At 40.8% G+C, this 14,919-nt stretch overlaps 2 long non-coding RNA genes across 2 annotated transcripts; both read right to left on the bottom strand.

The window, feature by feature from the left end:
- Positions 1-1,260: 1,260 nt before the first annotated feature.
- Positions 1,261-3,959, bottom strand: LOC118500898. Its single transcript, XR_004903483.1, has 3 exons — positions 3,299-3,959; positions 2,907-3,208; positions 1,261-1,702 (listed from the first exon to the last, which is right to left on the bottom strand). It is a non-coding gene; the product is annotated as an uncharacterized LOC118500898 (long non-coding RNA).
- Positions 3,960-8,891: 4,932 nt separating this feature from the next.
- On the bottom strand, positions 8,892-10,161 carry LOC118500202. The gene is made up of 2 exons (XR_004902762.1): positions 9,873-10,161; positions 8,892-9,773 (listed from the first exon to the last, which is right to left on the bottom strand). It is a non-coding gene; the product is annotated as an uncharacterized LOC118500202 (long non-coding RNA).
- Positions 10,162-14,919: the final 4,758 nt, after the last annotated feature.

The raw sequence follows: 14,919 nt of genomic DNA on the forward strand, positions 1-14,919 counted from the left end.
GTCCCATAGGAAGTTCTGAGCCAAGCATTTAAATTAGGGTGGGCCATAGGTCAGCAGGGAGCCACGAGGTCAGAGGAGGTCTGCAGAGAAGTCAGCCACAAGGCCTGCCTGCCTGGAGAAGACAGCAGCAGAGCTGATGGAGCTGCAGGGATCTGCCAGGCCAAGCACAGACACATGAGAGGTGCTTGCAGCTGAATTGTGACAGGGAATGCTGAGTTGCAGAACTCTTATTTCTCTGAAGGATGTATGGAGGAGTCACTCTCTTGGTATGGGACTTCAGAGTTTGGTGCAAACTCGGTGGCTCTTTCTCTCAGTTTTTGGCATTTGGATGTTCTGGGCCTGTGGCCCTACTCCCTACACAGACGAGAGCACTCATGGGACTAGGCTATGCAGGGCCCACCAGGGGCTTAGAACCCACAGAGGTGGGGAGCCCACTCCTGGAGGCAGGGTCCCACAAAGGGACATGTGCCTCCCTGGGCTCCACCCTCTGGGACAGCACAACAGGGCACACTGTTCTGGGACTGCTACATGGAGGCCGAGAACAGCACACCCCAGATCCTGAAGGAGAGCTGCTTTGAGAGGATGGGGGCTCTGAAACCCACAAGCGCACATTCCTGAAAGGATAGAGATCTTTTTGAGAGACTGGCTGATGGACAGATAAGGACACGGGTTACTTCTGGGTTGGTTTTGGCTTGCAGCCTTTTGGGGAGCAAGGGAGGTTCTAGGTCTCATGGGAGAGGAGAGCTCTGAGCAGGAGTGGAACCCTGTAATAAAAACCTGTTTTCCCCTGGCTGGCGTAGCTCAGTGGATTGAGCGCGGGCTGAGAACCAAAGTGTCCCAGGTTCAATTCCCAGCCAGGGTACATTCCTGGGTTGCAGGCCATAACCCCCAGCAACTGCACATTGATGTCTCTCTCTCTCTCTCTCTATCTCTCTCTTGCCCTCCCTCCCTCCCTTCCCCCTCTAAAAATAAATAAATAAAATCTTTAAAAAAAAAACAAAAAACCTGTTTTTTATGTACCCTGGCTGGGAATTGAACCTGGGACACTTTGGTTCTCAGCCTGCGCTCAATCCACTGAGCTATGCCAGCCAGGGCTAAAAAACCTGTTTTCTTCAACACTAACTGTTGAGTCATGGAGAGTGAAGGTGCCAATGGCTGAGCCCTGGTTTGCACAGTTACAAGTAGAGTGTACACGCAAATCGCTTCATTTCTGCGTAGTACTCAGATATTTCTTTCCAGTGATATAATTCCCACTTAAAATCTGTTAAATTTATTTGTTCCTTGTGATGAAAAATGTGTACAGTGACACTTTCAGGTATAGAGCATAGAACTTCTATACAAAAGGCACTGGGCACCAAAATTCAAATACAGTGAAAACTCAGTTCTCAAACTTAATTTGTTCCAGAAGGCTGTTCCAGAAGTAATTTGTTCAAAAACCGAATGTCCTTTTTTTGTCACTGGAGAGATGTGTGACTGATCATGTAAGTATCAACATGGAAATGGTTGTTAGGGAGAGAATCGAGACCCAAAGTTTTATTAGACAGCTGAGACATTTTTTTCCATGAACAACTTGGTCAAAAACCAATTGTTCAAGAACTGAGGTTTCACTGTACAATCACATTTTAACTGAGTTTGTACAGAGATGAATATTCTATCCTTGAGCCTGTTGATGAATTTATCCTGTTCCTCTTGAATTATTTCACTAGCAAGAAGAAAGAAAAAAGTTTCAACTTGAAATACTATGTTTAACTATTCACTGACTGCCTGAGTGGGATTTTTATAGGAACAGGAAATAATAACTGGATAAAGTTGAGTCTCTTAATTATGAGGACATTTATTGTTTCATTTTGTTCCCTTGTTATATTTATCTGAAAGTAAAGATTAGAAATAAGAAACATTTTTGGGGATAGGGCACTATTCAGATGGAAGAGACAATCTTGCCTACCATTCAGAGGGAAAACAAATAAACCAAATATACCCAAAACTCTGTTCCATGTGAGGACATATATTTATTACCTCCCTTCCCCTCTTGGAAAAACACAATATATTCTACTTCTTTAACGATACATATTCTTCTTCTACTGACAGGTTATGCTTGTTATTTACCAGAATGTAAAACCTCAATCTCTGCTTTTTTCATCAACAAATAAGTTGCCAGTTCTTATTTTGCCTCTCTTAAAACATCCTGATTCACAAAGAGGACAAGTTAGTTTTTCAATGGATGGACATATTTACTCTATGAAATATTTTAGAAAATAATTTGGAGATTCAAACTATTTTCAAGCTCAAAGTGATTCCACATATCAAGTAGTTCAATTCCATATTAAAAAGACTTTAGTGAGCCCTGGCTGGTGTAGCTCAGTGGATTGAGCACAGGCTGCAAACCAAAGGGTCACTGGTTCGATTCCCAGTCAGAGCACATGCCTGGGTTTCGGGCCAGGTCCCCAGTGAGGGGCATGTAGAGGTAACCGCACATTGACGTTTCTTTCCCTCTCTTTAAAGAAAGAAAAAGACTTCAGTGATAAATTATTTAGCAGATAAAACTGTGTATAAAGATTTGGAATAACATGGGTAAGTGCATTATAAGATGAGAAAGGTACAGTATATGGTATAAACCATATGATCTCAACTCCAAGTGGTAGGATTATCTGTTATTTTTTGCATTTACATATTTCTTTGCTTTTCCTGTAATAAACATATTACTTTTAAAATTAGAAAGCCATAAAAGGATTTTGGCAACTACTTTTCATTCTTCTCTTTTATGCTACTAAGACTTTTCACGTCTCAGGCAGTGAAAAACCAGTGGTTTTCAGCCAGTGTTTTCATAGGCAATAGTAAACAACTTAATGATATTTCAGAAAAATAAGACCTGTTTTATAAATATAACAGGTCATTGGGGGACATACCTGAAAATAGTGCTTGTAGCATCACTGTTTCTTCAGAGAGTAGTTTCTCTTCTACTGGTGCATTAGCTAGTCATAAGCCCTTTCTCGTCTTCAACGTCCTGTAGTCTTTGACAGGAACAAGTCTTGTATTGGCTATTGGTAGCATCTCTTGAACTTCAGCCTGTTTCTCTGAACCTATTGGTAAAGGTCTCTCTTTAAACTGTAGTTATGATCCTCAGTAGCAACCTTTTCAAAATCACCAGGAAGTGGCAATTTTAGGTTTTCTGTCTTGCTTTACCTTTAAGATGTACACCTTGGAGAACCTTTGACAGAAATAAAAAAAAATAAGGTTATTTTAGAAATTATCACACAAAAGATTATCTACAAAAATACCACTAATGCAAAGCACTTACCTGGTTGCTCTGTAGTTATGAAAGAAAGGTCATAATCTCTGTAGGAAAAGCAAACAGGGTTGGGTGGGGTTTGTTTGTTTGTTTGTTTGTTTGTTTGCATCTATACAGAAATACTAGCACGATGCTGAAAATTTCTGAAATGATCAAAATAACTAGAGAAAGGTGGCAAATTTGAAAGTCTTCAAGATATGCTTTGAGCAGTTCCTTGAAGGAGCAGGATGGCTTCACGGAGAGGAGAGGACAGTTACTTGTGAAAAAAGGAGGGCACAGTGGACAGAGCCTGAGCTTTGCAATGAAGTTTAACCAGGGTGCAAATTCCAGCTCCCTCACTTGTTAGCTGTCACTTAACCTCTACAACTCCTCATCTCCTCATTCGTTTTGAGGTTACAAAAGTTGTTTGAGAATACAAGATAATTTTTGTAAGTCTGCTAGTACAATGCCCGAACCACTATATGTCTCAATAAATAGTAAGTACTATTGATTTTACACAAAAGCATGAAAGAGAGTCAATTTAATAATATACAGTGGATAAGTGTATGTATTCAAAAAGATAGTTCAAAGCTGTTAAAATGCACAAGTTGGTTAAATAGGAAGCTCTTGGAACTTAGGAGTTTGGATTCCCAACATCAACTATATTCTTTTGAATAGGAAATAAGAAAAAACAATACACAAAAAGGAGGGCTGGGGGGGATGGGCTGGGGTGGGAGCAAAAGGCAGGAAACTGTACTTGAACAACAAAATGAATATTAAAAAAAGAAAAAAACAATACATAAGAAGTAGACTCCATTGAACAGGAGGAAGTTAAGGGTAGTGGCAGGATAGAACAGCTAGATGACTATTGCAGACAGTGACTGAGCCATGTACAAGGGTGTGACTACAGGGTCAAAAGGTAAAATAAAAAGTATACAGAAAACACCCATTAGAATGTTAACACCAACTGGTGACTGACTTATGGAAAGTCTCCTATTTCTGTACACCTGTCTCTGTATCAATGCTAATAGGTACATCTTTGATCAAGATCAATAACATTATTGGGAGGAGCCCAAAACAGGACAGATAATTTCAAACTATTGTGAAAACTGTCTCATACATAAAAGTACATAAAAGCCTGAATTCTAAGTCAAGGCTTTTTTATGTCCACCAATTGATTTTTGTGATCAGCTTAGTAACCTTTATATGATTTGCATTTATACACCTTACTTTTTAAAGAGCTTCAAAGCAGAATCACGTATATTACATTCTACATTTACAAATAAACAAAGCAAAACTAATTTTCTAAGCATTTAAAATCTGTTGTTGGATTTATTTTAAGATGTAGGGATTTTAAATTTCTACAGATTCTTGCTATAATGTAAGCTATCTTGGCTTTTAAATGCTCTGTAAAATTTAGTTTTATTTACACCTAGATTTAAGTGCCTTGCATAGAGAAACAGAAGGCACTGTTCCTTTTTTCAGCTTTCTTCTTATGCCCTGTGACTCAAAGTCACTCTGGTGAAAACATTTGGAACACAGCTTAGTACTTGGTCCTGGAATCCAAATCTTTCTTCTTCTGGGGTCCAGATGATGAATAGCCCTGACCTATTTTAAGTGCTGTATGGTATCAGTTGGAAATCTATAGCAAGCATATTAAAATTCCATTAACATGAAAATATTACAGTAATGTTACAGTAGACATAAACCCATTTATTATTTAACTCCTTTATATAAGCATTAAGTCCAGTTAAAGTTTAATTTACTTAATCTGATTTCACTTTTCAAATTTCTTTGATTCTATTGTTCCATTTCAAATGCGTGCAATTTTTAAATAGTCTACCACATTTTGTCTTTACTGCCTATATCTAAAAGAATTGGGTCAAATTCGGTATGTGTCTTTTCCTTTCCTGTAGCCTTCCCCCCTGCCCTCCTCCTTAGCAATTTTAAACCATGTCCACACATTCTTTGGCACTCTTCCTTCCAAGGGGTAGAGCCTAATTCCCCTCCCCTTGAGTGTGGGCTGGGGTTAGTGATTTGCTTCTAAGGGATATAAAAAAAAGGGAGTGATAGTGGGCAATTAGACTGGATCATAAATGGCCCTGGGGCTTCCTCCTTACTCTATTGAATGGTTTTTGTCCCAGGGGAAGTTATCTGCCATGTCATACACAGCCCTATGAAAGGTGCACTTGGCAAGAAATGGAGGCCTCCAGCCAGAGGAAGTGTGAGTGAGCCTTTTTGAAAGAAGACCCTTAAGCCTCAGTCAAGTCTTCAGATGAGTGCATTCTTGGCTAACATTCTGACTGCAGTCTTATGAGGCACCCTGTAACACCCAGCTCATCCACTCTGAATTCCTGACCCTCCAAGATTTTAGAGTATAAAAATCTGCATTTCTCCATTTTCCAGTCCCAGCCAAATTATTGTTTTGAAATGAGTGAAGAAAAAATTCATTAAAGTCAGATAATGAAAATCACAAAACTACTCTTTCTGCATCCTTTCTTCAATTTATCTCAGACACAGATCTAAGCTGTATGGCTTTTGTATATTCTAATTGAGGCTTTAAAACACATAGTTGTTAAGAACTGAAATTAGTAACAATTTTAATTTCCTCAACTAATGATTAGGGAAATAATATAGCAGTATTGCATAACACAATTCTGATATACTCTCAATCACCTTGAGAAAAAAACATTAAAATGGAAAAACCTGCACTTAAGCCTCAATTGCCTTTTATCAGCCATATGATACTAGATCCATCTCCCAATCTTTGAACACCCTCATAAGGCTGTAATAAGAGTGCATTAGGATACAAATGTTCAAAGCACTTTGTAAACGGTAAAGTACTACCCAAATTTTATACTTTCTTAGGTACAACTAATTCTACTTTTGGGACTTTCTTTTGACTGTCCTAGGAAGATAATACTGTTTGATCAGGAGAATATGTACTTGGAATTGCTTCTCTAATAAAGGAGAGGCACATCTCTCCCTTTTCATCAGGTTCTTTTCTTAACTAATGGCATGTTTGTGAGGCAGCATTTCCACAGATTGGGTGTAGTGTCTAACCATGCAAGGGACCATCAAACATTGGCTAGTCCACCAAATTATATTATTAGCCTGGTCCTCTAAAGCAAAGCTTCCCAACTGGCATGCCTGGTGAGCACAGGCATCCATCAATCCCCAGCCCACAGGGTGACCTGGGCTACCTGGAGCCCTTGAAGTAGTTACATCAAGCCAGTCCCAAATAGCTTGGTTGGTTTGCATTAAAGTAGTACATAAATATCCCCTATGTGTAAAATAACATTAAAGGGTTAGGAAATACTGTAGTCTAACGGGAAAGAATAATTAGAATTCTGGACAAAATTAAATTGGCAATAATAATTGAAACTGCTTTTAGCCCTGACTGGCATGGCTCAGTTGGTTGGGTGTTGGTCTGCAAAGAGAAAGGCCACCATGTTCCACTCCCGGTCAGGGCACATGCCTGGGCCACCAGGTCGGTCCCTGGTATTTGGGGTGGATGAGACAGGCAACAATATGTCTTTCCCTCTCTCTCCCTCCTGTCCACTCTGTATAAAAATAAATGAAATCTTTTTTAAAAATTGAAACTACTTTTAAAGCATTTACCTTGTGATATGTACATTTTAAAGACTTAGTTTCAGTCTTGCAAAAACAGCAAGACAGGATTATTTAAAATATATTTTATTGATTATGCTATTACACTTGTCCCATTACACCCCCCTTCATTCCCCTCCACACCACACACCCTCTCCCACCCACATTCCCCACCTTTAGTTCACGTCCATGTGTCGTAAGTTCTTTAGCTTCTACATTTACCATACTACTCTTGCCTTCCCCCTGTCTATAAATTTCTTTTCTACCTACAATCTATGCTACTTATTCTCTGTACCTTTTCCCCCTCTCTCCTCTTCCCACTCCCCTGTTGCTAACCCTCCATGTGATCACCATTTCTGTGGTTCTGTTCTTGTTCCAGTTGTTTGCTTAGTTTGTTTTTGTTTTGTTTTAGGTGTGCTTGTTAATAATTGTGAGTTTGCTATCCTTTTACTATACATGTTTTTTTTTCATCTTCTTTTCTTAGATAAGTCCCTTTAACATTTCATAAAATAACGGCTTGGTGACAATGAACTCCTTTAACTTGACCTTATCTGAGAAGCACTTTATCTCCCCTTCCATTCTAAATGAAAGCTTTGCTGGATAGAGCAATCTTGGATGTAGGTCCTTGCCTTTCATGACTTGGGATACTTCTTTCCAGCCCATTCTTGCCTGCAGGTCTCTTTTGAGAAATCAGCTGACAGTCTGATGGGAACTCCTTTGTAGGTAACTGCCTCCTTTTCTCTTGCTGCTTCTAGGATTCTCTCCTTCATTTTAAACTTGGGTAACTTAATGATGATGTGCATTGATGTGCTCCTCCTTGGGTCCAACTTCTTTGGGACTCTCTGAGCTTCCTGGACTTCCTGGAAGTCTATTTCCTTTGCCAGGTTGGGGAAGTTCTCCTTTATTATTTATTTACATAACTTTTCCACTTGTTGCTCTTCCTCTTCCCCTTCTGGTACCCCTATGATTCAGATGCTGGAACATTTAAAGACATCCTGGAGATTCCTAAGCCTCTCCACATTTTTTTTGAATTCTTGTTTCTGCATTCTTTTCTGTTTGGCTGTTTGTTTCTTCCTTCTGGTCCCCTCCACTGATTTGAGTCCCAGTTTCCTTCCTATCACTATTGGTTCCCTGTACATTTTCCTTTATTTCACTTACTGTAGACTTCATTTTTTCATCTAATTTGCGGCCAAATTCAACCAATTCTGTGAGCATCCTGGTCACCAGTGTTTTGAACTGTGAGTCTGATAGGCTGGCTATCTCTTTGTTGCTTAGTTGTATTTTTTCTGGTACTTTGATCTGTTCTTTGGTTTGGGCCATATTTTTTTTTCTGGTCACGCCTGTTGCATATGAGGGGAGGAGCCTTAGGTGTTCACCAGGAGGGAGCAACCCAGTCACTGGGTTGTGACTCTGTATGTGGGGGCAGGGTCTGAGAGGGAAGAATGGCACTTGCTCCACTCTCTGCCGGACTTCAGACCCTTCTGCCACCTCCTCCAAGCAAACTGAGCCTTTCTGCTGCTAATTCCCATGTGGGTGGGCTTGTGCACATTCTAGGACCCCATGGGTCTCTTCAATGAATTCTCCTGTGAGGCGGGGAATCTCTCCCGGAACCTTGACCCCCACATGTGTTTTCAATCAGTGCCATGAGGCTCTATTTCCTGGCACTGGGACCCTGGGTTGCTCGCAGTGCCAAGCTTCATAATCGCTGCCTTGCTGGGTCTGCAGGTTGCCACCCTGCACCCAGGGTTCGCCTGCTGTGGTCTTGCACACCCAGGATGGCTTACGCGCCTGGTCCCACCGCTCCTGAAGCCTCAACCCCTCTATGCCCGGTTGCCCGACTCCACCCCTCATACCAGTCTCGATGAATGTGTCTATTTTAACTCCTTGGTTGTCCGACTTCCATACAGTTCATTTTTCTGTCAGTTCTGGTTGATACTCTGTTTATGAATTGATGTTTTTCCTATCTTGGTTGTGGGAGGAGGCACAGTATGTCTACATTTGCCTTCATCTTGGCCAGAAGTCTTGCAAGACAGAATTTTATCCTTTTACAAAAGAAGAAATCAAAACCAGAGCCAAGTATAGCCACACTAAATAGTCAGTTGAAATGGGAATTCATGTCTTCTCCTGCTGAAAGCCACCTCTGGCAGAAGAAACCAATCACCTCATACACAGTAATAAATTGGTTTACACTGTTATTCAGAATTCATTTTCTTTCTCCTGTTGACTATACCTTTTTTACACTCTGGCAGGAATTTACCTTTGGCTCCCTGTGCATCAAATATTTTCCAGAAGAGTGGCTAACAAAACCCCTTCTACAGGAAGCTGCCTCTGGGCACAAGGGACGGGGGAAGGAACTGAGGTTTAAGGCTTTAATTATACCTGTAACTTCAGTGTCTTCTACAGAAAACAAAAATCTGAAACTAGGCAAAATGTTAACATCTGCTTAATTCAAGTGATGTGAAATACGTATTTGTTAACATATTATTTTTTTGTTTGCCAGTGTGTTAAAATGTTTCATAATTAAAAGTTTAAAAACAATTCATTTCAACAATTCCGGCAAAAACTCTTCCAAATTATTGTACATTTATTTCTTTGAGTATGAAATAAATTTAATTTTTTAATCTCTTTACAACAATGAAGAGAATGAGTGAAAGGGTCACTTTAGTTTTTAACTTGCCAGTCTCACTTCACACTTAGCTGTTTGTCTGTTTGACACAGCACCAATATTCCCTTGCAGTCTCCACACCTTTGAGTCATGTTGATTCATGCTTTTCAGTCAGAGCCTTTGCCTATGTCCTTGCAACTTCTGTCACAAGATGGTGATTGTATTGGGAGATGCTGGGGAAGACTTCAGAGGAGATAATATTGGGGCTGAAGAGTCCCCAGGAGTTTGCCACTGCAAGCGGATGCAAAAACAGAGACATAAAATCACTCCTTGGATCTTACTGGCAGATAAAGCATTAAAAAATAATCTGGAGCCTTGAAATGAGAGTACTGAGGTAGCTGGGAGTTTGTTCCAGGTGGGCTGGAGAGGTAGCTGGAGGCCAGATGATGGTTTTTTTCTATGCTAATGAGTCGTGGAGCCATCCTTCAGGTCAGCCGCAACAACTGAGATTTCAAGAAAATATTAGAATTTCTTTTTATAATTTTTCACCCCATTCTTTAATTTTTGATATAAGTATACTGGCATATCACTTTATACATGTAATTTATAAATCACTATGCATTAGCCCTGGCTGTGTGGCTCAGTTGGTTGGAGCGTTGATCCATGCCTTGAAAGTTTGCCAGTTCGGGACTTCCAGCAAGATGGAGGCATAGGTGGACGCACCGTACCTCCACACACAATGAAGATCGGAACAACAACAATTTAGAGGCAGAATAACACCCAGAACTGACAGAAAATTATCTGAATGGAAGTCGGACAGCCAAGAAGTTGAAATAGACCCGTTCATCCAGACGGGTAGGAGGGGTGGAGAAAAGCAACCAGACGCAGCAGCCAGGCATGGAGAACAGGGAGAGCTGGGCACATAAAGCAACTGGGGATACATAAAGCATCTGGGGTGTGCAAGATCGCAGCAGATGGACCTTGAGTACGAGGCAGCAGCTGGCAGACCCAGCGAGGCAGTGATTGTGGAGCAGGGCAGAGAGCACAACCCAGGATCCTAGGGAAGGGACTGAGGTCCCACAGGGAATATAGCTACTGCCATTGTTCCTTCTCAACCCAGCCCTCACATACAATGTCACAATCTAGCGATTGGGGTGCCCAGCCCTGGTGAACACCTAAGGCTCCGCCCCTCACCGTAACAGGAGCAACCAGGCAAAAAAAAAAAAAAAAAAAAAAAAAAAACAACCAAAGAAAGAGAGATGGCTCAAACAGAAGCACAAATCAGTGCCCCAGGACTCATACTTTTGAGCGACCAAGAGATAGCTAACCTATCAGATGCACAGTTCAAAACACTGGTGATCAGGAAGCTCACAGAATTGGTTGATTTTGGTCAAAAATTAGATGAACACATGCATGTTACTATAAAAGAAATGAAGGAAAATGCATACGGAACCAATAGTGATGCGAAGGAAACTGGGACTCAAAACAATAGAGTGGGCCAGAAAGAAGAAAGAAATAACCAAACAGGAAAGAATGGAGAAATAAGAATTCAGAAAAAGGAGGAGAAGCTTAGGAACCTCCAGGACAGCTTTAAACATTCCAACATGCGAATTATAGGGGTACTAGAAGGGGAAGAGGTAGAGCAACAGATTGAAAATGTATTTGAACAAATAATAAAGGAGGACTTCCCCATTCTGGCAAAGGAAATAGCATTCCAGGAAGTCCAGGAAGCTCAGAGAGTACCAAAGAAGTTGGACCCAAGAAGGAACACACCAAGGCACAACATAATTACATTAGCCAAAGTAAAAATGAGGGAGAGACTCCTAGAAGGAGCAAGAGATAAAGGGACAGTAACCTACAAAGGAGTTCCCATCAGACTGTCAGCTGATTTCTCAAAAGAGACCTTGGAGGCAAGAAGGGGCTGGAAAGATGTATCCCAAGTCATGAAAGACAAGGACCTATATCCCAGATTACTCTATCCAGGACAGCTTTCATTTAGAATGGAAGGGCAGATAAAGTGCTTCTCAGATAAGGTCAAGTTAAAGGAGTTCATCATCACTAAGCCCTTATTTTATAAAATGTTAAAGGGACTTATCTAAGAATAGAAGATTAAAAAAAACATGTATAGTAAAAGGACAGCAAACTCACCATTATTAACAACCACACCTAAAGCAAAACCAAAAGACACTAAGCAAACAACTAGAACAGGAACAGAACCACAGAAACAGAGATCACATGGAGGGTCAGCAACAGGGGAGTGGGAGGAAGGAGAGGGGGAAAAGGTACAGAGAATAAGTAGCATAGATTGTAGGTAGAAAATAGACAGGGGGAGGGTAAGAGTAGTATGAGAAATGTAGAAGCTAAAGAACTTATAAGTATGACACATGGACATGACTAAAGATGGGGAAGTGGGTGGGAGAGGGTGTACAGGGTGGAGGGGAGTGAAGGGGGGAAATGGGACAACTGTAGTACCGTAATCAATAAAATATATTTAAAAAAGAAGAAAAAGAAAAAAGAAAGTTTGCCAGTTCAATTCCGACTCAGGGCACATATCTCAGTTGTGGATTCGATGTCTAGTTGGGATGTGTACAGGAGGCATACTGTCCATGTTTTTCTCTCTCTCCCTTCCTTTCAAAAATCAATGGAAACATATCCCAGGGTGAGAATAAAAAGAAAAATCAGTATGCATATATCAGAGGCATGTACTCAAAATTTTCTTTAATGGACAGAATTTTTGATAATGGTATCAAAAAGTGTGATGATGGCAGCTTTACATGATGGGAAATTGACTAAGTCTCTCCTTTCTATATTACCTCTTTTGCTGAGCCCTAAATTCAGATTAATACTACCTTGTTGCTGCTAGGACTACCACCATAGTATTTCAAGTCCTTTATCTATCTCTGTTCTCTCCTGTCTTCCTTGCAGTTTCTTAGGTGGCAAGAAGACAAAGAGGATTCCTTCCTATTCATGCAGATGTGTATTTAATTCAATGTATATGTACAGTAATAGATTTATTATAATTCAGGTTGGAAGAGAGGTATATGAGGAAAGACTTCACAGAGGAGTTTGTACTCTGTCTTTGAGGCATGGGAGAGACCAAAGGATATAAATTCTTCCTTTAGGAAACCAGCATGATGCAACTTGCATTCTTAGAAAAGTCATTGCCAGGAATCTAGAAAATGGAATGGAGGCGGGGAGAAAATCAGGCTGGAAGAATTATAGCACAGTAGTGTAATAATGCATCATTTAAAAAATTAAGCAGGATTTGGTCCTCAATATAACAAATAAAAGCAATACATGAGTTCTTCTCCATTTAAGGAACCTAAGGAGAAGGCACAGGAAAAGCAGGGCAGCAGAAACATCGAAGAAATCAGAGATAAGGAAGAGAACTAGAGTGTGTCAGTAAAGCCAAGGGAGGTGAAGAGCTTCAAGGAGTAGCAAATGATTCAAAGTTAAAAAGAGGTCAAAAGGACTTGGAAGTGTCCACTTGGATTGAGCAAGATTATCAGTGACCCTTTGTCAACTTTGTTTCAGTAGTGCAGTGATCACAGGGATATGGCTGCAGGAGGCTGAAAAGCCGAAGAACCTGGTTGTAAAGGGAAGGGCAGTGTAGACGTGCACGTGGGCTCAAGAGTTTCCGTGTCTGTGTTTACAAATGTAAGTACAGGTATCTCCCATTCTGAAATTTCAATCAAGCTACTCCACTTTATGAAAGACATAATCAGTACAGTCATCACTCCCCTCACCCCTGTAAAAGTGAAAATCCTCCGGATTTCTTTCCGTTAGCGAGAACAGGTATTAATGTAGGTCTCCCGTAAAAGCGAACTTTCTGAATGCAAACTTACTGTTCGTTTCATGCCATTTCAGTTTATGAGGTTTCACAGGAATGTTCTACTCTTGAAACTGGAAAACACTGGCCTTCGTGCTGCCTGTCACATACTGAACCCAATAACCAGAAACAGGGATTGAATCTTTATGGGTACTTTATTTAGATGGCAGGTGATCCGAGAAGATGGCGGGTTCATACCCTAACAGACTGTCTTAAACTCCATTTTAAAATGGCCCTTTTTATAAGACAAGATGTAAGGGGTTTGGAATTCAGGGGAAAGTTAATTGCATTAAGAAAGCTGCATTAAGAATACTTTCCCCCCCGGGCAGTGGTCATTAGTTATGTCCTGGGCTGTGGTCATCTCACCCTGGAGGACAATGGCTCAGATACCATCTTGATTTCTTGCAGTCCTCCTGAGGCACAAAGGTGGTGGAACTGCTTAGAGACAGGGTGGAACATACCTTCAGTTCCTGGCACAATAGCTCTTACATGCATTGATTACTAAGCTTATTAGCTATATTACTTAAACTGAAATTTTCCAACTCTTGAAGCCCTATCATTTTCAATAGGGGGAGTGGCAGGGCTGTAATATAAGCTTGCTTACTGACTTGAGGCAAGTAATCTGTAGAGAGAACGGTGCAACTGACAGAAAGAAATCCCAGCGGGAAATGGAATGTATACAATTATAACTGCTTAAGTGGAGAAAAGAGCCCTATTTAAAAACAAAACAAAAAACAAAAAAAGTGACTACAAAAGGCCTACCATACATGGGTGAGATTTCTTAATCTGAGTTTTCAATTTTGAAAAATAACTTGTTTCTGCCCTGGCTAGGGTAGCTCACTGGATTGAGTGCTGGCCTATGAACCAAAGGGTCACTGGTTTGATTCCCAGTCAAGGCACATGCCTGGGTTGCAGGCCAATGTCCCCTGTTTGAGGCCAGCAGGAGGCAACCACACCCTGATGTTTCTCTCCCTCCCTTCCCCTATCTCTAAACATAAATAAATAAAATCGTTAAAAAGTAATTTGTTTCCAAGCTACTTTTTCCATTTCTGTATATTTTATCTGCACTTAAGTGCTATCTTGCTCCCACCCCATCCCCCAATCTCGGTAAGGTTCAAGGTCCAACTCAATTACCACCATTCCCATAAAGCTCCTTTTGATCTTCTAGTAGGGCTCTGTCAACAGCTTAACCCTACATATCACATTACCTTAATAGGCCACCTCTTTTCAAAGTGCACTTCTTTTAGTCCCTGAGCACATTTACCCATGTTTCTATTTCCCATTTTACCATGAGCATTGATTTTAATGACCTACCTACCAGCCTGGACCATAAATGTGGGTTCAAATTAGTTTGGGCTGAAGATCTGCCCTCCTCTAGAGCTAAAGGAAACTTCTAGCCAATGACCAGATCCTGCCAGAAAGCGACCGGCCTTTTCGAACTCCGCGGTGTGAAACCTGATCTGTACTCAAGATCAAGAGCAACCCACACACTCTAAATAGAGGCGCACGCCTTCAACAGTTCTCCCAAATTTCCCTCCTTCCCCATCTCTTCACGTTAAATCCCAAGAAAGGAAGTAGAATTCCTTCCGAGTTAACTGTCACTCAAAG

The sequence above is a fragment of the Phyllostomus discolor genome, chromosome 1, assembly GCF_004126475.2.
Source record: "Phyllostomus discolor isolate MPI-MPIP mPhyDis1 chromosome 1, mPhyDis1.pri.v3, whole genome shotgun sequence".
Classification (NCBI taxonomy): Eukaryota; Metazoa; Chordata; class Mammalia; order Chiroptera; family Phyllostomidae; genus Phyllostomus; species Phyllostomus discolor.